Source organism: Panthera tigris, chromosome A3 (assembly GCF_018350195.1).
Source record: "Panthera tigris isolate Pti1 chromosome A3, P.tigris_Pti1_mat1.1, whole genome shotgun sequence".
NCBI classification, from domain to species: Eukaryota; Metazoa; Chordata; class Mammalia; order Carnivora; family Felidae; genus Panthera; species Panthera tigris.
The window spans coordinates 37,376,013-37,401,449 of NC_056662.1; the positions used below are offsets into that span (position 1 = coordinate 37,376,013).

A 25,437-nucleotide genomic window follows, 5' to 3' on the forward strand; every position below is an offset into this window, starting at 1 on the left:
CATCTTCCACCAGACCCCCACAATGGCATACTTAAAATAGATTTTTGGCAGCTTTGTGTTGCACAAGTGTCACATAACAAACACAAAACCTCAGGAGTGCACGGCAATACATTTATGCTCTGGTGCCTAAGAACGGCTGTGGGTTGTCTTGGCAGCGACACATACTTGATTGGGTTCATTCACATTTGGGTACTGGCTGTCTTCCCTGGGGCAACTTTGCTCCGATTGTCTCTTATCCTCCAGCAAGCTGGTCTGGGTGGTTTCAGGCCAGTGGCCAAGGCACAAGAGAATTACCTACAACAGGAAGGAACGTGCCTGGCCTCTGGGGGCTTGGGCTCAGAATTTGTGCACCATCACTTCTGCGTTGTGTTGGCCAGAAGATGTCACAAGGCCACCCAGAAGCAAGGGGTGGTGAATTAGACTCTACCTCTTTACTGAGAAGAGCTGCAGAGTCATGTAGCAAGGGCTGTGGATAAAAAGATGAGTATCGTATTGGGCCATTTATGCCATCAGTGTTGGAGGTACCTACATGCAGACCCTGTGCTCCTTTCTAACCAGGACCTCAGAGTCAGTGCCACTTGAAGTTACCCACAGAGAATCCACAATCCCCAAAGGCATTAAGTGAACATGAGGATTTCATAGGGGAGAGGAGGAGGAATCTTTCTCATACTCATAGCATATACTTCCCAAATATCCATTTGGCAAGGGTCCTCACCACGTAGTTGGTTCTTCTAACGAGTTGCTTCTTGGCCTCAATTCCCCAGGCAAAACTGTCTTCTCATCAGACCACATCTCATCCCCTAGTTCCAGCTCCTCAAACTGGAGCCTTCAACACCTTGTTAGATGTAATATTGTCACTGAAATCACTTCCACTCTTGTATACTTCCCCATTAGCATTGCTGTACGATTTAACTCTGAAAACCAGGCCCTAGTAAAGCAAAAAAAGGTTGTGGAGGTGGAGAGGAAGGAGCCTTTCTCTTGTGTGTTTCTTCATTATCATTAACAGCAACACCCCTAGGAAACTTTAGATGGTTCATGAGCTTCTTCCAGGTACAGGTGGATGGAGAGAGACTGGGTAGGCCCTCAGGGTCAGGAAGAAAAGAGGAAGTCGTAGGTTGATACAACAGCTCAGCCATCCCTTGGGGCCAGAAGGAACTGGAGGGAGAGGGTTGGTTGGAGCAGGGAGCAAGGATGGGGTCTCACTCAGGTGAGCAGGAAACCTCACACAGCTTTTCTACCTGGAGCCTCTCTCCCATGGGACCACACAGTGTTTGATCTGGGGAAGTTCAGCAGAAAGGACTGTTTAGGGTGAATCCACCAGCTGGTGGGATGGGCATATCACTTGTATTCCTCTAAGGTCTGTTTGCCAAGGGCTTGCTTAATCTTCTCTGCATATTGTGACCATATCACCAAGGCCTCATCAACAGAACATTTGCTTATCTTATCTTTCCAGCAGTGCTTTGTCACCTCACGTGAACATTCATAAGCCAGCTGTGTACTCTCTGGTCTTTGGGGGAATATGACAGTGCCCTTGACCCTACTTCCATTCCTTTCTTCTCTGAAGAACCCCTCCCTCACCAGTGCTCTTGGAGGAAAGCCCTGGCCACTTTGTATCTGTTTTTCTTCTACAGGACAGAAAATTTTAACTACTGGAGTGTCCCAGATCTTTCATTCCCTACAGAGACAGTATACTTGGTTACTGCTAGTAACCAAAGTCTTGATTGCTGAAAGAGTTGCTAAATCGGTCCACTCCTTCCTCAAATTTCAGATTTACTTGACAAGTAGGTTTATCAGAAACCTCATGCCATTCCTTTTGTTTAGGCTTATTTGCCTTAGATAAAGAAAGAATTACAGAAATAGAACAATTGTGATAGACTTTAAATATTTTCACATTCACCCAGTAAGAGTGTCATTACCCCTTGTAAAAATTCCAGACTATAGGCATAATTTGGGTTGGAGGTAACATTCAGTGTGAGTGGGAATCATGTCACCTGGTGGCTTCCCAGAGACTGACTCTGTCATTCACCCCAGTCACAAAACTGGCTGAATTTGAGCACCTCTTGGGACAAACTTCTTCATGTTAAAGTATCTCATCCCCCTTTCCTCCCTCCTCAACTGCATTCAGGAAGAATGTACCTTCCAAGGGAGTAGAGTCAAGCAGATTGAACTACTGCCATTTCCAGTAAGATTACAGTGCACAGACCAATGTGGTGTGCAAAAACACTCTGTTTGGGGGTGTTTTGTAGATGTTCGTGGTAGGTTTTATTGCCATTCTTTAATGTTTCATTTATTCAGAGTTCAGAAGTCATGTGGGAAATGAACTAAGCCCTTCCTTACAAGGGCAAAGAAACACCTACCTACCTTTTCAGGTAAACAGTTGTTGGATTGATAACACCAAATCCTCCATATATGCAAGTCACCTTGGCCTCCAAGAAAGCTTCAGAAGTGAGCATGAATGGGACTAGAAACAAGATAGTACAGGGTCAGAATGGGGGGTAGGGGTGAGAGAAAGTACACTGGTGCCTCCCCATTTTCTCTGAGATGCAAACAAAGCCTTTGGATGAAGAAGGAAAGGAGTTCTTTGGGTGGAGTGAGTGAGTGATGTCCAGTAGTGACAGGTGGCCAGAGGGAGAGGAGGTGGCTCTGTTAGACCCCCCTCGTCTACCACCCACACTCTGTAACGAGTCTTTGTGGGTTTGCTAAGCTTTCTGTGAGAGCCCCATGGGTGACTTTCTCAGGTCTGTTTCTTAGAGGCTTTTTAGCTTCTGGGCCTCCAAATCGAGCCCAGAGTGCAGGCCAGACCCACCAACCATTCAGAGTAGAGGAGTGAGGCCAGAAACTAGGGCTTCCTTTGCATCACGTATTGCCCTCAGGCCATGTAGCAGCTGGAAAGATGTACAAGCTTTGTCCTTCACCAGGAAGAGCCACGTCTGGTTCATGGCAGCTTCAGACATACTTGGAATCCAGAAGATGGTGTTGAAGTTTCCTTACTGCTCTGCTGTGCCCAACCCTCAGGCTGGGTGGAGTCTGCCCTGCATGGGGAGCCAGAGGTCTTCTTGGCATGCATGTGTTCATCCTTCCTTTTCTATCCTTCTTGCCTCAAAGGCACCGTTCCTCTGCTGCTCACGGACTCCACCTATAGCTTTTGAACTTGAACAATCCGTCTCATTTCCTGCCTGCTATCCCCACATTCATTCATGAAGATGTTAAAGGTGAGGGAGTTCTTTGCTACCAGAACTGTGTTCACCTCTCACAGCTAAAAGGCCACTTAACAGGCGGTGGGGGAATAGGGAGGGACAAAGCAGGTGGAAGAGCCCAGAGGTGCCATGTTGTCACAGTAATGAAGATAGGTCGGAACAAAGAGGTGAATGTCACCAGACACCTAATCCCTGACCCATAGACAAGAAAAGACGAGTGGCTTCTTACAGCCTACATGTGCCAGTTGTCAGGCTTTGCCATGTGACTGCCATTTACACAAGGGCTGTGCAGTCTTCCCAAACTCCCACTAAGATGCCCTGGTTAGAAAAACAAATTACTGCATGCGTCCAGAATGCAGTCTTTCATAGGTCATTATCAGAGTGGGTCTCTTGTCAATACCATGCCTGATTGGGAGAGGCTCTCAGAATCATTTAGTTTCTGTCTCTTGTCAGGGGAAGCTTTTTAACTGCTTCCTGCTGTCCTGTCATTCTGTGCTAACCCCAAAAGGCAGTGTTAAATTGATGTCATCTTTCCAATTTCTTCCCAGAAGCATTTTCCTTTCTGGTTAACAATGGAAACATTTGTGCAATAATCAAGGGAGAAAAGTGGCCAAACACAAATGCTGTGAAAACCCCTCAGTGGGATGAATGCATTTATTTATCTGCGTATCCCATCATTCTGGATGACACAAAGAAGGATGAATCTCATTCAGGTACTAAGATAAGGAAAGAAAAATAAAGAAATAAAATGAAAAGCAAGTCCAAACCAAGAAGAAACCCATTGCCTTCAGTCAAAGAAAAGGATTTGATTTGAGGCTATTAGAGAATTACCACCAAACAAAAAACTGAAGAGAATGTTGATTATCATTGAACGAGGTGAGGAACACTTGGCTTTCATTGTGTTGTACAGTCTACATTTGTGTATGTTTGAGAATTCCCACAAGAAAAAATTATTTTAATTCAGGTAGGAATAGATCAATGAGCTCATACCTGTCAGGTAGGTCCTAGGCAGAGGCCCCTTTCCCCTACATTTAAGTCTGCAGTGCCAGCGGGACCCATTCCAATAACATACAGCTGAAAGCATGTTTGAAAGTCAACTTAGTTTGTTTTAGACATACACGTAGACAAAGGCTTCTCTGTGATCAGCCCACCTCTGGAGTCGTATAAACACAGACTAAGGTTTTCACAAATGCTGGATGTCCGAATTTTAAAACTTAAATTATGCATCTTCTTAGATGCAGGGATTGACAGTTATGTTTAGTTGCTTAAATGAAGACTCCTACTTCATAAGATTCCTAATTAAATGGGAAAGGCATTCTAAATTCTTGATCTTTGCTAATCGTATCTGGGAGAAGCCTGGAAGTTTAGATCATGATTTAATTAGGGCATTCTTACAGTTCCCCTGGTGGCAACATGATCTAATTTTAGCAAATTTTAATTGCAAGTGCAGAAAGGATTTATGTGGATTGGAGTTGAGTATGAGATATTCTAGCTTCCTTAAGTGGCACCACCGTCCCTTACACCTCAGATCCTCCATTTAGCCATCCCTGACCGTAACAGTTATAGGGCGCAGGGCGATTGAAACAAAGTTACCTATATATTCTATATCTAAATATTAAAAGTTACGTATCAAACTAACACATGCTAAATAAGCATTCTATCTTGACAAATAGGACTTCATAGCAACCTGGAAGGCCAGGTTCAAATTTTAAATTCTTGGCCCCTCAGGGTACTGTACTGGGGAATGTGGTTATTAAGAGCTTATGGGTCCCTTCCCATAGTGTATTTCTTTTCTCTTATAAACCTTGATTGTATGTCTCCTCAGGCCCATACATGCAATGTTGTCTATCCCAATCCAACAGCAAAGAGCCACCCCTGGGGGCTAAAGGTACACATAATGGTGGTATATCTATCCTTGTGAGGAAGTGGCTTTGAGGCTGTGAAGACAGAGAATTCTAGGCTCCCAGGTACTGCATGATGCAGAGATTGAGGCATGGGTTTTAGGTAAGCATGTCCCCTGGATTGATTTGCAAAGAGTTAATGAAATCTATGGCAAATAACTTTGTCTGCTTCTCCTCCATCAGGTCCTAAATGTTGGCTCCATAATCTTTCCTCTCATACCCAGGGCTCGGTAATCTTTCCTCTCATCCTTTATTCCTCAGTGATCTAATCTGGTTCCATGGCTTTATATTCCTCATTCATTCATCCAACAAATATTCATATTTCTAGGTACTGGGGATACAGTAGAATACAAAACAGAAGACAGAAATCTATGTCACAGAGCTCATTTTCTCATGAGTAAACAGTTGATAAGGAAGATGTGGCCATTTTAACCATGATCCTAAATTCTTTGGTATTCCATCCAATGCAAGGTAGAGTCAAATTCTGATCTCTTGAACTTGGGTGGTCCATAGAGCCTAATGAAAGGGATGCTGGGTGACTTCCGAGGATAGGTCATCCAAGGCCATGACACTGGTCACTGGAAACGCTCACTCCTGGAGCTCTGCATGGTCACATAAGAAATAGACCACCATGCTGGAGAGTCACATGTTGGTGTTCTGGTTGACATTCCCTGCTGAGTGAGTCCTTTAGCCCAGGCACGACACAGGAGTGGGAAAAGCTACCTTGGAAGTGGATCCTCCTGGTCCAGCTGTTTCAGCCTCAGCCACTTATGTCACTCCCAACGGAGGCCCGGACTTTAGGGAACAGCGAGGTTCTGTCCTCACTGTGCATTTTCCAGTACTGACCCACAATATCTGTGAGCGGAATGAAGTGGTTTTTGTTACTCCACTAAGATTTGGGTCAAGACATACAGTGACTTCTAAATGTATGTCCCCAGTCCAGACCTGAGTTCCAGGTTTGTGTGTTCAGCTGCCTTCTCATAATTCCACTGGGATTTCTTTCCTTTCTTTTTTTTTTAATTTTTTTAATGTTTATTTTTTGAGAGAGAGAAAAAGAGAGAGAGAGAGAGAGAGAGAGAGAGAGAGAGAGAGAGAGAGAGAGTGAGTGGGGGAGGGGCAGAGACAGAGGGAGACGCAGAATCCGAAGCAGGCTCCAGGCTCCGAAGCAGGCTCCAGGCTCTGAGCTGTCAGCACAGAGCCCAACTCGGGGCTTGAACCCATGAACCGTGAGATCATGACCTGAGCCGAAGTCGGACGCTGAACCGACTGAGCCACCCAGGCGCCCCTCCACTGGGATTTCTAAGTGAGCATCTGAAAATGTCCACTTCCAAAATGAAAGTCTCGATTGTCACCACTGCCTCCCAGCAACAAACAAACAAAAACAACTTGTCCATCTTCCCAGTATTAGTACAGGTCACAAGCTCCCATCTAAATACTTAAGACACAGTCATCCTAGATTCTTTTTACATCATTTCCCACATCTAATCTGTTAAGAAATCTCGCTGTTTTGACATTGAAAATAGACCTCTCATCTATTTTGCCTCAACTCCACTGCCCATAGGCTAGCCCTAATCACCACTGTCTTTCACCTGAAACAGCCCCCTAACACATTCCTGGTATCCAAACCTAGCCACTCTAGAATGTTTTCCCAACAGCAACAAGGAACTTGTTTCAAAAACATAAATCAGGATTTCCAGGCATAGGATGGTGTAGTGAGTGAAGACTTCAGTGCTTCCCAACCACCACTCTCTCCCCAACTACCCAATTCTCTAAACAAATAGTAATGAACGTATATATTACATGTGAAAAATTGAACAGCAAAGCTGGGATTAAATACAGAATAAACAAGTCCAGGAAAAGGAAATGGAATGAAACACACACTCACACACATGCACACGCACAGAGTGAATGGGATGTCAGCTCCAGTCTTGCAGTCAAAGCAAGCAGTAAGTAGGTCCTGGAAAGGCATATGGGCTCCATGAGCTATTTCTTCTGAGGAGACCCCTGTTTGAAGTATAGACTGGGGGTTGTCTTCAGTCATAAAATGAGGTGGAAAAAGACCATCCCACTACTGCCACTGATTATAGCTCCTGCCAAGTAAAGGCATGGGAAAGTGGATGATACAGGTACATCCTTGAGACCAAAAACTGAGCCAAGCCACCACTGGCTCTGCACCACCATCTGAGATCTAGTTCTAACTGGTGGCAGTGGAGGTCCAGGTGCAGGCAACTGTAATAGTATTAGACAATGAGAGAGATACACAGAAGGAAAGAGGTGTGTACTGGGGGAGGATCTCCCATTAAAATAAACCTGTAAACTAAAAGTCCTATACATGTGAAATAATCTAGTGCTAAGAAAGACAATAAGATAAAACATTAGAATGTAAATTCACTCTTAGAAGATTTGTGTATCAGTTAGTTATTGCTATGTAATAACATGTCACCCCAAAACTCAGTTGCTTTAAACAATTTTATAAAATATTCCCACAAAAACTTTCAGTACTAAGATCTATGTGTCCAGTAGATAGATCTGTTTGCACTAGAAAGAGAGTAAGAATTTATGGACCACAATCAAGTTTCAAATACACAGAGACACATTTGATAGACTTGAAAGGTGGGACAGTTGAAGCCAGATTGCAGGAAGTGGCATTGGGGTCAGGAGTGGAAAACAAAATCACCATAAGTAAGGAAGGTTACTGTTCACTCTCAGTAATGGGACTGGGCTGGGAGAGGAGACCAGAAGTGTTAGGTTAGTAAGAAAGCTCCAATAGGTAGGGTCTCCTCTGCACCATGGTTAGGAGCAAGATGTAGCTTAAAATGGGAAAATATATTTCACTAAGGGACTGTGCAGTTTTTTCCACATGCAAGTGTGGATACATGCATGCACACACACACACACACACACACACACACACACGTGAGCAGAAGGAAGGTTCCTTCCAATCTGCTGGAGAGATGAACACACGAGTTTATGGATTGCCTGGTGCCTCTGAGAACATGACCCACTGGAAGGCTTTTCAACACCAGGGCATCTGGGGGTATCTGGGGGTGGAAGTTCAGGTAGCAGTGACAGCAACAGCAGTAGCATCAGAGAGAAAAGGTGCCCAGGAGAGGTTCCTGCAGAAACAGCTATGTGGACCAGTAAAGTAGGAGAGGCGTCTACAGATGTCTTCCATAACGGAAGAGGAGGTTACAACAAATTAAACATGAGACAAAGAAAACTAGCCTCTACCAACTCTGTTGACTGTTGGAGAGATATAAGGAAAGGGGTGGGATGAGATGCTACCCTTTGGCTGTGGTAGCCAATGAGTCCACGGATATTAGGAGAAACCACTGAAGTAGTATTCCCTTGGTGCTGCAAGCTGGAGAGGCCAAGAGGAAATTCAGGTAATACGAGAGACTGATCTGCAAAAAAATACACAGGTCTTTGAACACTAAATTGTAAATCTAATTCTGTAAAACCATTATGGCAGTCAGCCTCCAAGACGGCCTCCAATGATCCCCACATCTGGGTATTCAAACCGTTGTGGGATTCGGCACACACTGGATAGGCTGACCTGGGAAACCAGTAGGCTATCACACAAATAACGGTGTGTGATTTTAGCTGCTAGGCCGTAAAATACATCATAGCCTCTGAGCTACTCTTTTGGATCACTCAGTCTGTGGGCAGCCAGCAGTCATGTGGTAAGGACCCTCAGGCTATCCTACGGGAAGTTCCAAGTGGTGTGGAATTGAAGTGTCTTGGCAATAGCCTTGTACATGTGCCATCTTGGAAGCAGATATTCCAGCCTCAGTCAAGTTTTCAGCTGACTATAGCTTCAGTCCACATCGTGACTTCAACCTCTTTGGAGACCCCAAACCTGAACTACCCTGTTAAGTTGCACCAAGGTTTCCGACCCACACAAAAACTGCATAGAATAATAAATATTCATTATTTTTAAGCCCTTACATGTTAGGTTACTTTGTTATGCCCCAAGAGATAGCTAGTACAGATTTTGGCACCAGAAATGAAGTCGGACAACAGATCCTTTAAGGATTTTAAGAATGAGTCTGTCTTCTCCTTGATTCTATGAGTATAATATTCTCATGGGTTCAAACCCCTCTAGGCTGCACTGACTCAGCCAGCTTCACATGGCTGCAGCAGGCTGGCCTGGACTTGCAAACATGAGGGTGACAGGAATCCAAGAGAGGAAGAGAAAATACACAAGCATTTTTCAAGCCTCTACTTGAGTGAAATTTGCTACTGTCCTGTTGGCCAAAGAATCACATGTCCAAGCACAGAGTCGCCTGGGAGGGTGGTACTCAAGGGCATGGATGAGGCAGTTGTTATAAACTGGGGCTGTTAATACAGTTAATGTACCACCACAATCCACTAAGGTTGCTTTAAATATGTCAAGTTATAGGAATATTTTCAAGATGGCAAACCCCTCATTCATGTGTCCCTGTTTTCTACAGCTCTTTAATCCAACCCAATTTTCCTTAAGTTTTAACAAATGATTTCTTAAATGTACACAGAATTGTTCTTGTTAAATCATTTCCAGCATATTTGGACAGTTTTCACACCAAAATCTCTTGGAGTTACCTTCTTTTGTTGGTTGCCAGAGGCTTCCCCTAAGCTTTAGTATGCTATCTAGTAATAAAAACCTGACTACTTCCAAATATTATTTTTAAAATGTCAATAAAATTGGTGTTTTGTTTTGTTTTTTTAGAACTGTAGATGACTTTCCTCCTCACATACATTCCTTGGCTCTTTATTTTACAGAAGTAAAAGGGAGATTCAAAAAAGAAAATGCAGAGCATGGGATGTTTGTTACCAGAGACCCATGATTATCTTTACCCCTGATTGAAAAGGAAACACTACTCACTTTCCCTTTAGTAGTAGCTCTTTGCACTTTGAAGTCCTACTGCCATTACTGATTTTGTATTAGATGATTCTTTTGCAACATTTATACCCATTGCTTAGTATCCTTCTATTGCATATGGTTTTTCTTTTTCTTTCTTTAAGGATGATTTTAATACCTTTCCAGCTGCATTTCAAAAAGACTTAGAACATGGCATTTTAAAAGCATATTTAAGTAAAACCTGGTGTTGTAACTTACCTCCAAACAGAGTTACAAAGTGGCTCCATTGCACTAGATGTATTGCAGGAGGGATCCCTTGTTGCAAAGGGCACCTGGAGAAAATGATGTGTGAGTTATGGGCCTACAGTAGATACTCGTGGGGAAATGTGCCCTACTTAGTGCATCAGCTCTCTTCTTTGAAGGATTTCTGAGCTTAAAACCATGGGATTTGATCTATTTATATATTTTATGTGGAGTGGGAGAAACCATTAGTACTTAAAACATTGGCTTTGGTGGATTTGACGTGGTTTTAAAAATGTTCAAGACATTTCAGGGAAGTTAGTGACTTGTAATTTTGCTGAAGCAGGCCATTTACTCTGAATGTGCTGTGAAGGGGAAGAGTGTGCACCCAGTGGGCCACCTCATCGCCCTTGCCTCATTCCATCATCACCCACCTGGGAATTCTTTTGCAGCGATGGTCGCAGTTGTTTGCTCATAATGCATTCATCCCCACCTTTCTCCTCTCTGCCTCCTGATCATTTTTATGTTCCTTCAGGTTTCCACTTCTACTTCCCCATTACAGGTTAAGGTGGGCCTTGATTGGATGAGAGCCAACCATCATCATTGGTTTGGGAGTGACCATGTGGCTTAAAACAATGTAATTAATCAAGGCAACCTTAGAAAATCTGGGTATCATTTAGCTATTGCTGTGTAACACACCACCCAAAAACTCAGAGTTGCTTCCAACAATTTGTCATAGCTCTCCAGGTCAGCTGTGTGGTTCTGATCTCAGCTGAGCTTCTCTATGTGTCTGTAGTTAGCTGCAGGTCTGCGCGTGGCTCTGCTGTTCCAGGTTAGGCTCTCCCATGTGTACGGAGGTCAGCTGGCTGGAGATTAGCATAGGTCGGGCTCAAGTGAGATAGATTGCTTCTGCCTCATGTGGTCTTTCATTGCCCAGAAGGGCAGCCGAGGTTTGTTCTTTTAGCGGAGCCAGGCTTCCAAGTGAGAGTGAAAGGTGACCCTCTTCTGAGGCCCAGGCTCAGAACTGGCACCTTGTTACTTCCACCTTATTCCGTTGGCAAAAGAGGCGTGAGGCCAGCCCACATTCATGGGGTGGAGAAACAGACTCCACTTCATGATGAGGGGAACTACAAGCTCACATTGCCAAGGGCATGGTTTCTGGGATGTGGAGGTAAAGAATTGGAGCAATTTTTACAATCAGTCTACCAGGGTCAGAGTGAAATGTCTTTGCTCACTTCTGGATATGAATAAGGAAGTGGACGGAAGTCCCCAGAGCTCCTTGCAGCCTTCTTGCTATAAAGGGGAAGCCGGCCTGAGGACAAGGACAGTATACAAGGGAAGACAGAACCAAAAGAATTGCAGAAGAACCATGTCACGGCTCTCAGGATCCTGAAGACATCTGCATCAAGCCAGCACCCCCGGACTTTAGAGACACATAAGCCAGTGAATTCTGATGTCATTCCAGCCTGTGTGATTGGAGTTTTCTCTCTGGAGAAACTCAACTGAGATTCAACAGAACAGTGCTTTACTTCTCCCTTAAAATTGCACCTCATCCCAAAAATTCAGCTACTAGTGCTTCTAGGAAAAGAATGCATAGATATGTAGGAGACAGTTCTTAGTCAGAAAGTCAAAGTTTCCTATAAATTAAAGAGTGAAATGTCTTACTCAGCAGAAGTTTGCATCTGTGACTTTAATCCTATATTTATGGAATATTCAGGAGTCTGAATGGGTCACTTAAAATTTCCAGTTATAATTTACTGTCTCTTATGGAAAAAAAATTACATGTTTTAGTAGACAGTTACTCAGTCTGTTTTTTTTTAATTATATCTTTTGAAATGCTCTCTCAGTTTACTTTCTATTTCTACCACAGTTTTATTGACCTTTGCACTCTATGGCTTATGTTAAAAATACTATCTATCGGTATGTTGAATTTGCTTTTCCTAAACTGTACACAATCCTTCATGATTCCAACAAAAAAATTTAATGGGGGGTATTGAGCTCATACCCTCCTTAGCCAGTTTGAGAATTATAGCTTTAATAGCATTTGAAGATTTGTAGATTTACGAAGGACCTTGGGACATAATCTTCCCCAAGTGTCGAATGTCTATTCTATTCATTCATTTAAACAGTTAAGTGGATATATGAAGCTTAATGTAGTCACCATTTGCTAGGTGATGTATTAATACTTTCAAATTCCAGTGGAAAGAACCCTGGGAAGAAGTCCAGGGATATAGCTTCTGGACCCAGTTATATTCCTGAATGGCTGTGAAGTACAGAAGTTTAGAGTACCAACAGAAGCAGTAAAGTCATGTGATCCAACTTGGAAGGTGCAGGGTGTCACTCCACTGTCATGGGAAATCAAACATTGATGGAAACACTCTCAAAGAGCATGGGAAATCATGTAGAAACTCAAATCTGCCCTAATTCTCAGGAAGAAAAAATGTTGCATCACGTTTGTGTAAGGCCTAGTCTAGAGAAAGTTGCCACTGTTCCAAAGACAAAGGAATAAGATCTGAGAATTTCCACATTAGCTTAATAAGTTACAAGTTTCCACCTAAGCAGGGTCACATGTACAGCTGTGCAACTTGTACACTGCACAACATCAAAGATTGCTGTTCACAGTCTGTGGTATCAATAGCTCCTTCGGGCCTTATCCTCTGACATAATATACACTTTTGTATGTGACATCCCTGCACTCAAATCCCTTGTGTCATTTATTAATTGGGTTGATACAAGTCCGGTCTAATTTCAGAAGCTGTATATCTATTTTCTCTGGCTGTTTAGTGTTCCAGCGTAAGCTTTTCCCTATTAAGGAAAAAGTGGTCCTGGAATATCATTACCCCTTGGTTGCTCTGAGCCTAAGGACCCAATCCCTAAGTCTTTTCCTATTGGACCTCTCCTGGGAGCACGACAGTACAAAGGGAAAGAGCGGCCTCCATTTCAAATCAACCAGTCAGCTCATCAGCCAAATGCAGGCAGTTCTCCTTCTTGAGAGTGTTTCTTCATCCTAGTAAAGACTGTTGGCTTAAATATTCATCAAGTCCTTCCCACTGTCAATGAATCAGTTCCATTAAAACTTGTCACTGCTAATGAGGTGTCCTTGCCCCACTCTCTTTTCATTCCATCCACTCTTAAGGAACACTAGTTTTGTCTTCCCAGATAATAATGTGATCATTTACTTAGCACATACTCTGTGCCTGCCATTGTGCTTTTCTTCCCTCTTTTGTAATATGAGAGAATTGAACTTGAAGACACTGAGTAGGTTGGGTCAGAGCTGGCATAGGACCCATGTGGCCCTACCTTTCTTGAGGCTTTTCCTTGTTGAGTCTAGGACAGTTTTTGCTTCTTAGGCTCCTGACAGTTGACTGGTATTTGCTGCCCTCTTGGCATAGGATTAAGGTTGTGCCTTGGAGCAAAGGTAAGCATCTTTGCTGAGGCACTCACTTTTGCTCCCTGCCTTGCCTCCAAGAACATATCTGTTCACCTGTGGACAAAGCCTCTGCCATGGTGAAGTCTTGTGAAACTGGCACTTTAGGCTTAAAGCCACCTGCCTGGGTCATGGCACTTAGGGCCCAATCACAGAATAGTAAAACCAAGCCCCAGGGCTAACATAAGCATCTGTAATTTGCTGGGTTCGCAACCCCACACTGTATCACAGACCCATCCTAAGCATCTCCATTTGTTATTGTGACCCACCAGTCACACACCCTTGACATGCTTCCAGGTTCCTGGACCAGTTGCCCAGTTGCTGCAGGTTATTAGGGGGTGGAGGGTGCCAATAAAGGCTATCTCCCCACCTACATTCTGAACCAACTGAAAAGACTAAATAGATGGCAGATGGAGGTAAATGTTCTAAAATGCAGTTGGTGATGGAGACTTTGGCTTATACCTATGAGAAGGTGGGTTTCTGAACACTGAGCCTCACACTCAGGCAGGCTCAGTGCCCCTGATGTGGTAGAATGCACTGGGTAGGCTCCCTACTCAGGGGGCTGGACATTTCCTGTGTCTGGAAGGCATTTCTCCCATAACTGTTGTATGGATGGCTTTCTTGTCACTTACATCTTAGCCCCAAACTGACCTTCTGAGGGTGGTCTTCTCTGACTCCTTGGCCACTCTCTATCATCTCTGGCAGCTCTATGACATGTCTACACATTCTTAGACACTGCTTTCATCTGAGATGGGGCTTAAATCCCCACCCCTTGAATCTGAGCCAGTCTCAAAGACTCTGTTAAAACCAACAAACATAGCAGAAATGACACTGCATAACTCACAGTAATTTCTGGGGTCAAGTTATTAAAGGTGATAGAATTTACACAGTGTCTGCTGGGACACTTGCTTTTGGAGCTCTGAGCCAGCAGGAATAAAGGCCAGCTATCCTGAGGCTGCCGCCATGGTGGGAGGAAGCCCATACCACATAGAAAGGCTATGGGCCAGGGTTCCAGTTGGCACTCACAGCCCATATCCTTGGTGACAACCAGCCTAAGCCACCAGACGTGCACAAGGTGCCTTCAGAGGGTTTAGCCTGCAGCAGCCAAGCACCCCAGTCTTAGAATCTTCCCAGATGAGGAGATATCATGACAGAAACAATCTATCTATATTGTGCCCTGTTAAATTCCTGAACTACCGAATCCACGAGCATACTCAAATGGTTTGTTTATTGCCATTTACTTTTGGGGGTGGTTTGTTATGATGAAGTAGTAACTGGAACACCCTGTTTAATATCTTTTCCATAGCAGTACTTATCATGGTCAGAAATTATATTGTTTACTTATGATTTATTTACTGATAGCCTATCATTCCTACAGAGTTGCAAGTTAGCTCTGTTAGTGCAAGGGCTTATCTGTCTTAGACCTAGAACAGTTGTGGCACATAGCAGGCTGTCAATAAATATTTGCTGAATGAGTGAATGAATAAAGATCTTTTCCCTTGTAGAACAGAAATAAGAGTTCCTGGGAGAGTATTTCAGTCCTTTTATTCTTCATCTCCAGGCCCTGGGCAACAAAACCAAGGCTGTTAGTGTGAAATACAAAGTAGACTGTTCTTGTTATAACATTCAGGCAAACTACCCTGTCGAACACTCAATTATTCCTTCAATGCCATGGGCTGAGCACCTGCCCTCACCCTACAAACCTGCCACTGTAATTCTGACTGGGGACAGTGAGGTAGACACAACCTAGACAGTGTTCAAGGAGTTATTGTTTAGAGGGCACTGACAAATTAAATAATGGAGAAGCGTCATTAGCAGAACACAGCCTCAATGGCAAGCCCCTTAAAAGTCAGGGGCAGTGACTGCCGTCTGCACAACACCCTATCCCCAGAGCCCTGCTCAGAGCCTGACATGAAACAGGTGCTCAGAAGTATTTGTTGAGTAGAGGAAACAGAGATTGTTCTGAGCCAGGGCAAAAGTAAAGGCGTGGATCAGAAGAGAAGGAAAACTATGAGTAAAGGAACTATGAGTAAAGGAACTCTTGTGAAATGTTGAGGGAACATTTCGTTCCCCAAACAGCATATTCTGCCATCATAAAGCATCCTTACAGAAGCCAATTTAAAATACCAAGGACCCTGGCACAAACACGCCACTGTTTTCTTAAAGCAAGTCTATTAAGATGACATGAAAAAATAATGGCATCTGCCTCAGGTTTCTGCTTGGAGATGGATTCATGCAATCTCAGCATTTTATCCTGAGCAGCTCCCCTGAGAAGATGCACTGGGGAAGCAATTTGTATATCTTTTAACTAAGACAGGAAGCCTTGAAGTCTGTGGGTTGTCCACTTCCGTAAGACTCCAAACCAGTCGCAGGGAAAGGTGTCAGATCTGAAGATCTTGTGTGCTGTTAACTGCATGCGGTTCCCCCTTTCCCCACCCCACCCCCGCCCCCCTGGTATTTACATCTAAGGCAATGCAAAGCCTTCGATTTTACAGCCAAGTTAGGATGCTGAGAATGTTCCTGAGTGGAATATGCCTGAAATTAATTAAGATATGTAGAAAATTTGGGCACATCACCAGGGACAGGGGATGTATTGAATTATTATTTGTTGAATGAATGAATGGATGGGATAACTGCTAAGATTGCTTTATGCTGTCGATGGTTTTACTAAACATATCAAATGCAGTCTCACCCAGACAGGTTTTACCAAGACAATTTCATGGAGGAGTAAAGGGAGTGTTTAAAAAAAGCAACACCAAGAGCAGTCGCTCAGTGCAGAGGGATGCAGCACTTATTGACTCACTGAGTCCTTACACTTGGTGCTTTTTTGGCACATTGCACTTTGGTGGCTGCGTGGACCTTTCTGCACCTCTTTGTCCCCCTAAGCATCGCCATCAGAGAAGTCAAGGATGGGGCTCAGTCACAACACAGACAGAAGAAGACTCATTAGTGGGCAGCCTCGCCAGGAGAAAGTGTGAATATCAAAGTAATTAGTGATTGCTGAATATTGTCAGCATTTCAGCATTGCCCTCTCGTGCCATTGAATCCTCAAGCACTTGCCTAAAGTTCCTATGAGCACGCCTCATGTCCCTTCTAGGAAGTGGAATGATGTCTTGGGAAAAACACAGGTGTTTAACTCAGGAAGTTCTATGTTCCCAGACTCTGTAAGCCTCAGGTAACTGAGACTATTATGCCTATATTGTAATAAGTGTGAAGATCACATGTTATAATGTCTTATACATGGTCTGCCACATAGTGAGGCAAGCAAGCATTAGTAGCCTGTCCTTATTTTTAAGCCAGCGTATAAAATCCTTGAAGTCAGAAAGCTGGCACAGTGCCTTGCATATGAGAAGATTTTATGAATATTTATTGTATGAGTGAATGCATGAATAACCATGGGATGAAATAGTGTATTAATCAGGGTAACTCTAGCAGCAGAAATAAATATATTTCAGTGGCTTATCAGAATAGAATGCTATTGCTTACTCACCAAAGACTCCAATTTGGGTGTTCTAATCAGCAAATGGCTTTCGACCACATGTTGACTCATGGGCCCAGGCTCTGTCCAGCCGATATATGGCTTGGGCCTTGGCGTCTATGTAAATCAGCCCCAACTGCCTGAAAGGGAAGGGACATTCACCAACTTCCACTCACATTCAGCTGGAGAGACCTGGTCATATGGCCACACTTCGACCCAAGGGAGGCCAGAAAGTAAGATCCCTCATTAGGCCCGGTGTGCCTTTCAACTCTACACACTTGCATGAGGGGACTGATTATTACTGTCAAAATAGTTTAAAAAAAAAAAAAAGAAGAAGAAGAAGAAGAAGAAGAAGAAGCCAGAAACTTAGAGATGAGTGAACACATAATGATAATTTGAGTAAAAGGTATTCCTATAATATTCTTTATAAGAGATAATAATTTAATAATTATTAAATTGTTATTAATAATAGTTGGCAAATGCAGGTGCCTATAGGAAACAGGCAAGAAATATAATGACTCAAGTAGGGCAACAGGATAAAGGGGGAACTGTGCTAATTTGGATTTTCTTAACTCTCTGAGGCTTCCAAAACAGGGAGTTAAATTCATTGCCTCCCTCTGTTCATGTTGTAGGCCTGGACTAAATGAGAGTGCTATTTTACCTTATTTCATTTTATTTCGACTTTTTTTTTAAAGTTTATTTATTTTGAGAGAGAGAGAGAGAGAGAGAGAGAGAGAGTGAGTGAGCAGGGGAGGGGCAGAGAGAGAGGGAGAGAGAGAGAAGAATCCCAAGTAGGACCTGCGCTGTTAGCACAGAACCTGATGTGGGGCTCAATCTCACGAACTGTGAGATCATGACCTGATCCGAGATCAAGAGTTGGACGCTTAACCAACTGAGCCACCCAGGTCCCCCCTTTATTTTGATTTTTAATTAAAGTTTAACAAATCTACAGAAAAGAGCAATATCTAAGTGTACAGCTTGATGAGTTTTTACAAACGAAACACCTGCAGTGCAACCAGCACCCAGATCAAGAAACAGAATGTCCTCAGTATCCCAGAAGGCCTCCTCATGCTCCCTTCCAGACTTCTCTTATAATATTTCCAAATAAGCCAGAAGTATGAAATTTAAAGTAAATTTTCTTCTGATTTTTAATGTATTGTGTGGTGGCCATGTAAGAGACATTTGCAAGGTGGACTTGGTTGAAAGTAACCAGAATGTAACCACCCTCCCTCCTCTCAGGATGGGTGTCTGTTGTCCACTGAGTCTAACAAACCACCCTAAAATGTACTGCCTGAACACAACAAACATTGATTATTTCTCATAAGTCTGGTTAGGCTCACACAAGCATTTACAGATATCTTGAAGGTCATCTGGAGGCTAACTGGTCTAGGATGACATCAGATGGCATGGCTCATTTCTACTCCTTGTGGCATCCCATCCTCCAGCAGGCTAGCCCAGAATTGTTCACATGGTGGCTAGGCAGAGTTTGAAGAGAGAGCGTGAGGCAGGAGTGAGGTGGTAGGGTCAGATGGGATGTGAGATGTGATGATGGAAGCAGAGATCTGATTAATGTGGCCATGGATGGAGGAATATGGGCAGCGTTTGGAATCTGGAAAGGCAAGGAGTGGATCTCCCCTAGAGCTTCCTGAAAGGACACAGCATTTGACTTTAGCTGCCTAAGACCCATTTCAGACTCAGGACCTCCAGAACTGTAATATCAATTTGTGTTGTATTAAGCTGCTAAATTTGTGGTCTCTTGTTACAGCAGCAATAGGGAATGGTTACACCAAGCTTTTGCCATGCTGCAGACTCTGCCTTTCATAAGTCCCTGAATGGCTGTGGACGTTCTTGCATGGCCAAGAACATTATCACTCAAGAGCCAGAAACCAGGCCTTGCTTTGGACTCTGTACTGCAGACACAGCCCCTTTCTGGCCACCCCCCAGCTGTGCCCATCCCCATGGAGCCAGGAGTCTTGCAGGCCCATGCTACTCCAACTGGGTCTACACCACAGCAGTGGCAGCCTCACCTAGGCATTTGTTAGGTGTGCCAATTCATGACTCTCAGACCTATTGGATCAGAACCCCTGGGAGTGAGACACAGGAATTTGTTTTGTTTTAATTTTTTTAATGTTTATTTTTTTTTTGAGAGAGAGAGAGAGAGAGCATGGGGGAGGGGCAGAGAAAGAGGGAGACACAGAATCCAAAGCAGGCTTCAGGCTCCAAGCTGTGAGCACAGAACACAACATGGGGCTTGAACTCATGAGCCACCAGATCATGACCTGAGCCAAAGTCAGGCACTTAATCGACTGAGCCACCCAGGTGCCCAGGAATTTGTATTTTAACAAGCCCTCCAGGGATTGTGAAGTAGGCTTATGACTGAGAACCATTGCTACCCAGGGTATGTGTGGGAGTCTTTTCCCAGGGTCTGTCCTTCTCAGCGTAGGCCATCCTAACATGAATGCAGTCTGGGGCCCAGGAGATGGTGGTTTGGAAGAGGGTTGAGAGGCTTCAGTTTAGTCTTATGGTCTGAGGTGTCTGTATTATTGCACAGGAAGTCCTGGTTTTGCTGGAAGTAGCCAGGGGAGGGGAGAGAAGAGGGGATGGACTGGTGTTTTCATTTAATATCTTGTTCCCAGAAGCATCTGGTCGTAACAATTAATGGAAACAGGGGAAAAGCAAAGTGCTTTGAAAGTGCTGATTTCTGTATACTTAGAGAAATGATGAGTATCACCTTATATAGAATCAAAATCACTTTGTATGGCATGACTTCAATAATAAAAATAGTAACAATAAAAATAAATCATCACCATCATCATTGTTACTGTCTTAGGTCTGATTCCCTGGAAGCAGAACCTGAAAGGATTCGTGAGTGAGTGATTTATTGGGGAGGCGCTCTCAGGAGGAACCTAGAAGTAGGGGAAGCAGGACAGAATAGTGGAGGAAGCCAAGGAAGGCAAAGCCCCAGGCTCAACCTGATCCTCAGTAAGGGCAGCTTTGGAGTGTGAGTTGCAACTCATCTTGTATCTGCCCAAAGGCAAGGGAACTGAGGCTTCTGAGTGTGGCCCCTGTGTAACTGTCTGCTTTGGACAACACCTGGCATGCAGGCTCCCTGCTTGTGCAGGGAAAGTGGCTCCAGGGCAAAGCATACAGGAGCTAGTGGGCGGGCACTGGAACCAGTACCCTGATCCCTGAGCACTGGCGTGTCCAGTTCGGCTACCCTGAGCTCTTGTTTCATGCTGGGCACTGTTTTCAGGGCTTCTCTTGAATTCAGTCATCAAACCCTTACCAGGGAAGAACAGTTGCCATCCCCATTTTGCAAATGTAAACCTGAGGCACAGGAAGATTAAGTAATTAGACCAAGGATCCACCTGAGGTAGGAGGTAGCTGAACTGGGATTCAAACCCAGGCAGTGCAGTCCCCAAACATCCCTACTAATGGCCCCCTTTTGCCACCATTCTCCCATGGGCCTCACCTGCCCGCCCTGCTTCCAACTCCTTGCAGGGACAATACTTCATCGAGGGGGAGCAAGTAGGTGGTTTTCCAAGTCTCCTTCATCCAGGAATCAGAGTGAGGCTTGAGAAGAAAAGGGAATTTTTTATCAACCACAAGAGAAAATCTTAATCTATATGCTTAATTAGGTCAGATACCCATTTTCCTCTGAGTCTTTTCTAGTTCTTTGAAGTCAGAGGAAGCCCTGGGCGTTGGAGGGGGGAAAAAGTAGAAAGAGAATTGGGAGGAAACCTCCCACATACACACAGAGGAAAAAAAAAATCAATCGTCAATCTTTTTTAAGGATTGAATGCAGATAAAGTCGGCTATCAGCCCTATCAACATGGAAAAAAAAATGCTTAAAATAAAAACTAGGGCAATCCCCTGAAGGAGGAAAAGCTTGGCATCCATCTGAAGACTCTTCTACCTTGTCAAGAGCCCCCCTCCCCTTCTATCTCACTAAGATACTGGAATTGTTTACAGTCAATCCAAGGACTCCTTGATGGTTTCGATGTTCCAGGTAAAACAGAAAACTCCAAACATAGATCTGAAATTTTCAGAGGGTATGTGAGGGGCATTTGCTATGGAGCAAGGTGTGCTGGGGGAGCAAGTGTAGACAAGGTGGGTCAAGAGGTCTGGTGCTACCATGGATGGCAGCATCTGATGCATACGTCTATGATTCTGGAAATGTTCTGTGCCTGTGCTGCCCCAGACGGTGGCCACTACCCACACGTGACTAGTGAGCACTTGAAATGTGGCTTGTGCAACTAAACAACTGAATTTTACTTTTATTTAATTTTATTTATTTTTTTTAATTTTTTTTAACGTTGTATTTATTTTTGAGACAGTGAGAGACAGAGCATGAACAGGGGAGGGTCAGAGAGAGGGAGACACAGAATCCGAAGCAGGCTCCAGGCTCTGAGCGGTCAGCACAGAGCCCGACACGGGGCTCGAACTCACAGACTGTGAGATCATGACCTGAGCCGAAGTTGGCCGCTTAACCGACTGAGCCACCCAGGCGCCCCTATTTAATTTTAATTAATTGTTTAAATTTAAATAGCCATATGGGCCTAGTGGTTACCCTAATAGACAGATTAGTTCTAGGTGTTAACCTTTTATGGATTTGGTATTTCCAAAATCACCTAAAAAAAGAGCGATCTTTTTGTTCCAGCCTTTTTGTGCATTTGTGCAGATGAAGAAATCAAATACATCAGTTAACTTCTGCTGCATAACGAGACAGTGGCTTGAAATAACAGCCATTTATTTATTTCATGATACCCTCGGTCACAAATTGGGGATGGGCATAGTTGGATAGTTGTTATGGTCTCCTGATGCTAAATTTGTACATTTGTGGGCAGCTCCAGCTCAGCTGAGAACTGGCTGGTCTAGGATGGCCTAAGTTGGGGGCTCATTTAGGCTCCATGTGGTCTCTCATGCTCTCAAAGGCTAGCCTGAGATCTTGCACATGATGGCTGGATAGGGTTCCAAGAAAGGGAACCATAGTGTGCAGGGCCCCTGAGGCTTAGTCTCAGAACTTCTGTGACATTCTGTCGGCCAAAACAAATCACACGGCCAGCCCAGATTAAGGTGCCAGGAAATAGACTCCTCCTCTCGATGGGAGATACAGTAGAGTCACATGCAAAGAGTGTGGATATGGGGAAGCATAAATAATTGTGGCCATTTTTTAAATCAACCACACTAAGGCCCCAGGGGCACAGTGATTGGCCTGAGGTCACAAAAGGGAAACTTTGAGTAGGGCTGGGATTTAGGCCTGGGGCTCTTGACTCTCAGACCCCAGGGCTGACCTTAGTTTGGTTCTTGGAATCTCTGTATAACCCTTGCCTTTTTGGACCTCAGTTTCTGCATCTACAGAAAGATGGAGACAGGCAATGATTTCTCTGACTTCCCCAGGCTCATTTCCTATGTTGGACTTGGTGGATGCCCAGGGTGAGGCTCTGGGGTGGGGCGGAAGCCTGGGTGTGGGCAGATCTGGGGGAGCCCATGTGGAAATCCTGATGGCTGCCTCTTTTGCAGAGGGGCTCTTTGAAAGCCAGAAATTGTCACACTCCACAAATGTAAATTTACCAATGGGCTGGCTCAGCCTTTTGGAAAGACGTTGGTAAAAGACTGAGTTTGGAAAGGATAGCATTTCTTCTTCCAGGTTTTTCTCATTTATAATCCACCCACTTCCTTTTTCTTTCATAAATATGATGTACGTGAGTGGAGCGATCTAAATATCTTCCCAGTTCCAGAAGCTTGACAGTATTTTCACATCGATCTCCCATTCCATACATCACGCCCTGCAGATCTGTGAACTGCAAGGCCAATAAAATGCCTCCGGTAAGAAAGAAGCCACGTGTGTGCTTCCACTTGGGGCCCTGAGTCTCCCAGGGCTTTGCTGCCCACTGTAGCACCCAGGAGCAGCCACCTCACTATACAGGCAGTCCAGATTTGCGTGTTGTGCCGAATGTCTGGCCCACAGGGCTTTACTGGTGAAAACAGACAGACATTAGAAGGGCAGTTCTTCAGAGGGAAGGGATCATGGAGAAGCTGGCAGTCTTCTGAATATGATAGTGAAAATGGTGAGCTGGAGAGAGCAGGAGGGACGGGGGAGGGGAAGAGGGAAGGGGAGAAGAGGAGGAAGACAGAGAGGAAGCAGGAGGAAGGGCAGAAGGCAAGTAAAGAGAAAGAAAGAGGAGGAGAAGGGTAGGGATGGAGGGGGGTGAAGGAGGGGAGGGGCTGTGGGGTGGGAGGATCACAAGGGCAGGGCCGCTTCTGAAGCCCCAGTTTCCCAGGATGCAGACATTTTTCTTTCTTGTCCTTCCTTCCTTCCTTCCTTCCTTCCTTCCTTCCTTCCTTCCATTCTTTCATTAGTTCTTTCCTTCGTTCTTGCTCTCTTTCTCTTTCTCCTTTTTTTAAAAAATTTAAATATCTAATGGCTTTACTAAGTGACTTATGAACCAGAGAGCACCCCATCTTGCTAAGGTGCCCCTGTGGCTCTTCCCTGTGCACAATTATCTTCCCTTTCTCAAGGGGCCTGGACTCTCAGTGAATCCAGTGGGAGTCCCCAGTTTAGTATCATAAGAGAATGTGACTCAGGTCCAAGAAGCACTGAATTTGTTCTCTACCCCCAGGCTGTGTGCCTTCCAGCCAGTTGCTTCACTTCTTTGCCTGTTTGTCTTTTCACCTACATAAAAGGCTGGGCTGTTTGAGGTGGTTTTTATTTTAAACTCTCTTTGGCTGGGAAAATCTATCTTCTAGTGAACTTTTGTGAAGAAACACATACATTTCCCACAGATGTACAGGGCTGCTCTATGTTCAGTTTGAAGATGGTTGGGTCAGACCAGCTTTCTTAGGTTGGGATCTCTAGAAACACACCCTGAGACAAGCCAATGATCTCTCTCTCTCTCTCTCTCTCTCTCTCTCTCTCTCAAGTTTATTTATTTCTTTATTTTGACAGAGACAGAGAGAGTTGGGGGGGAGGGTGTGGTGTGTGTGCGCAGAGGGAAAGGGAGAGAGAGAATCCCAAGCAGGCTCCACACTGCCAGTGCACAGCCCAATATGGGGCTCAAAACCACGAACCATGAGTTCATGACCCAAGCTGAGATAAAACATCAGACCCTCAACCCACTGAACCACTCAGGTGCCCCCAAGCGAATGACCTCATAAAGGAAGTGCTCCCATGAGGGAGTTTGGAAAGCAGGACAAGGGTAGGGAAGAGGATGAGAAAAGGTGCAGTTTCAGGCAAATTACCAGCCTCAGCCTGATCCTGTGAGGTTTCTAGAACATCGGTTAGGCCTCAAAGTTTATCTCCTTTGAAGTAAGGAGCTGGTTTTCATCCTCTGGACTAGAGGCCGGTCAGGAGGATATACCTCTCAGCAACTCCCAGCTCTCAGTGCTGGTAAGGAAGCAATAACCTAAGGACAACCCTCTGAAAGGGGTCACAGGGGCCACTCCTTAGCAGCAAAGCACTGCCAACCTGGGGGACAGGCACAAGGAACCAACAGAAGGGATCCTAGGGAATTTGGGCAGGGCACCAACAGTGTCTACCATGCCATCTTCATGAGTTTCTCCAAAAGCTAGTGGTCCACAGAAAGTGAGGCCAACCTAGACCAGTAAGCCCTTAGGCAACCTGCCTTCTGACCACATGGTAAAGTCACATGGTGGAGCCCAGCCCATGTCAGCAGAACCGTGGGGTCGGCCCAAAGAATTCTTGGCTAAATTAATGGTTGTCTTCTAAGCCATTAAGTGTTGGCATGCTTGTATGCAGCAATAGCTTTCTGACACAGGGGGAAGGAAATTATCTGAATCCAGAGTCTAATTTCTATCCCAACAAATATCTGTAAGTAGAAACTAAAGGTGGGGTCAGTATTGGAGTCAGAATTGACCTATATACAATTTTTTATTTACCTTACAGTGGCATTGAACTTCATGAGACACCAGATAGTTCTGCCTGGAAGGAGGCAGTAAGAATAATGTCTCTCCAGTTATTACTGAATTAATACTAGACAATTGACCCTTTTTTTTCAAATCATCCCCAGCATTTCAAGCTACTACTGGGTTTTAATCTACTGCCTTAAAATCCTCATGGTCACTGCTACAATGGAATTTGTTCTTGAAAGATAACTCTGCTTCTTTAAGAAGAAGGCAGCAAATAATATAAAGAAGGAAAGAATAAAATAAGATTACATGGCTAAGCAAAAAAATGAGGGGGAATAAAAGAATAATGAAGGAGAAATTAATTGAACTGTGCTTTGAATGATTGGCTTGGTGACCAGCTTCTTAAACAGTTAAGATTACAGTAGGGAGGTTAGGTTATATATATATATGTGTATGCATATATATATATATATACACACACACAC

The 25,437-nt window shown here is 44.3% G+C and overlaps 1 long non-coding RNA gene across 2 annotated transcripts in view; it reads right to left on the reverse strand.

The window, feature by feature from the left end:
* Positions 1-10,219: 10,219 nt before the first annotated feature.
* Positions 10,220-25,437, reverse strand: part of LOC122236991 — a 46,100-nt gene continuing 30,882 nt past the window's right edge. Inside the window, exons 3-5 of one of the 2 annotated variants that reach the window (XR_006215183.1) lie at positions 20,556-20,656; positions 17,096-17,223; positions 10,220-10,270 (exon numbers count right to left, since the gene is read on the reverse strand). This is a non-coding gene — a long non-coding RNA (uncharacterized LOC122236991). Of the gene's footprint in view, positions 10,271-16,829; positions 17,224-20,555; positions 20,657-25,437 lie in introns of those variants that run through there. The other variant, XR_006215182.1, reaches the window with a different exon arrangement.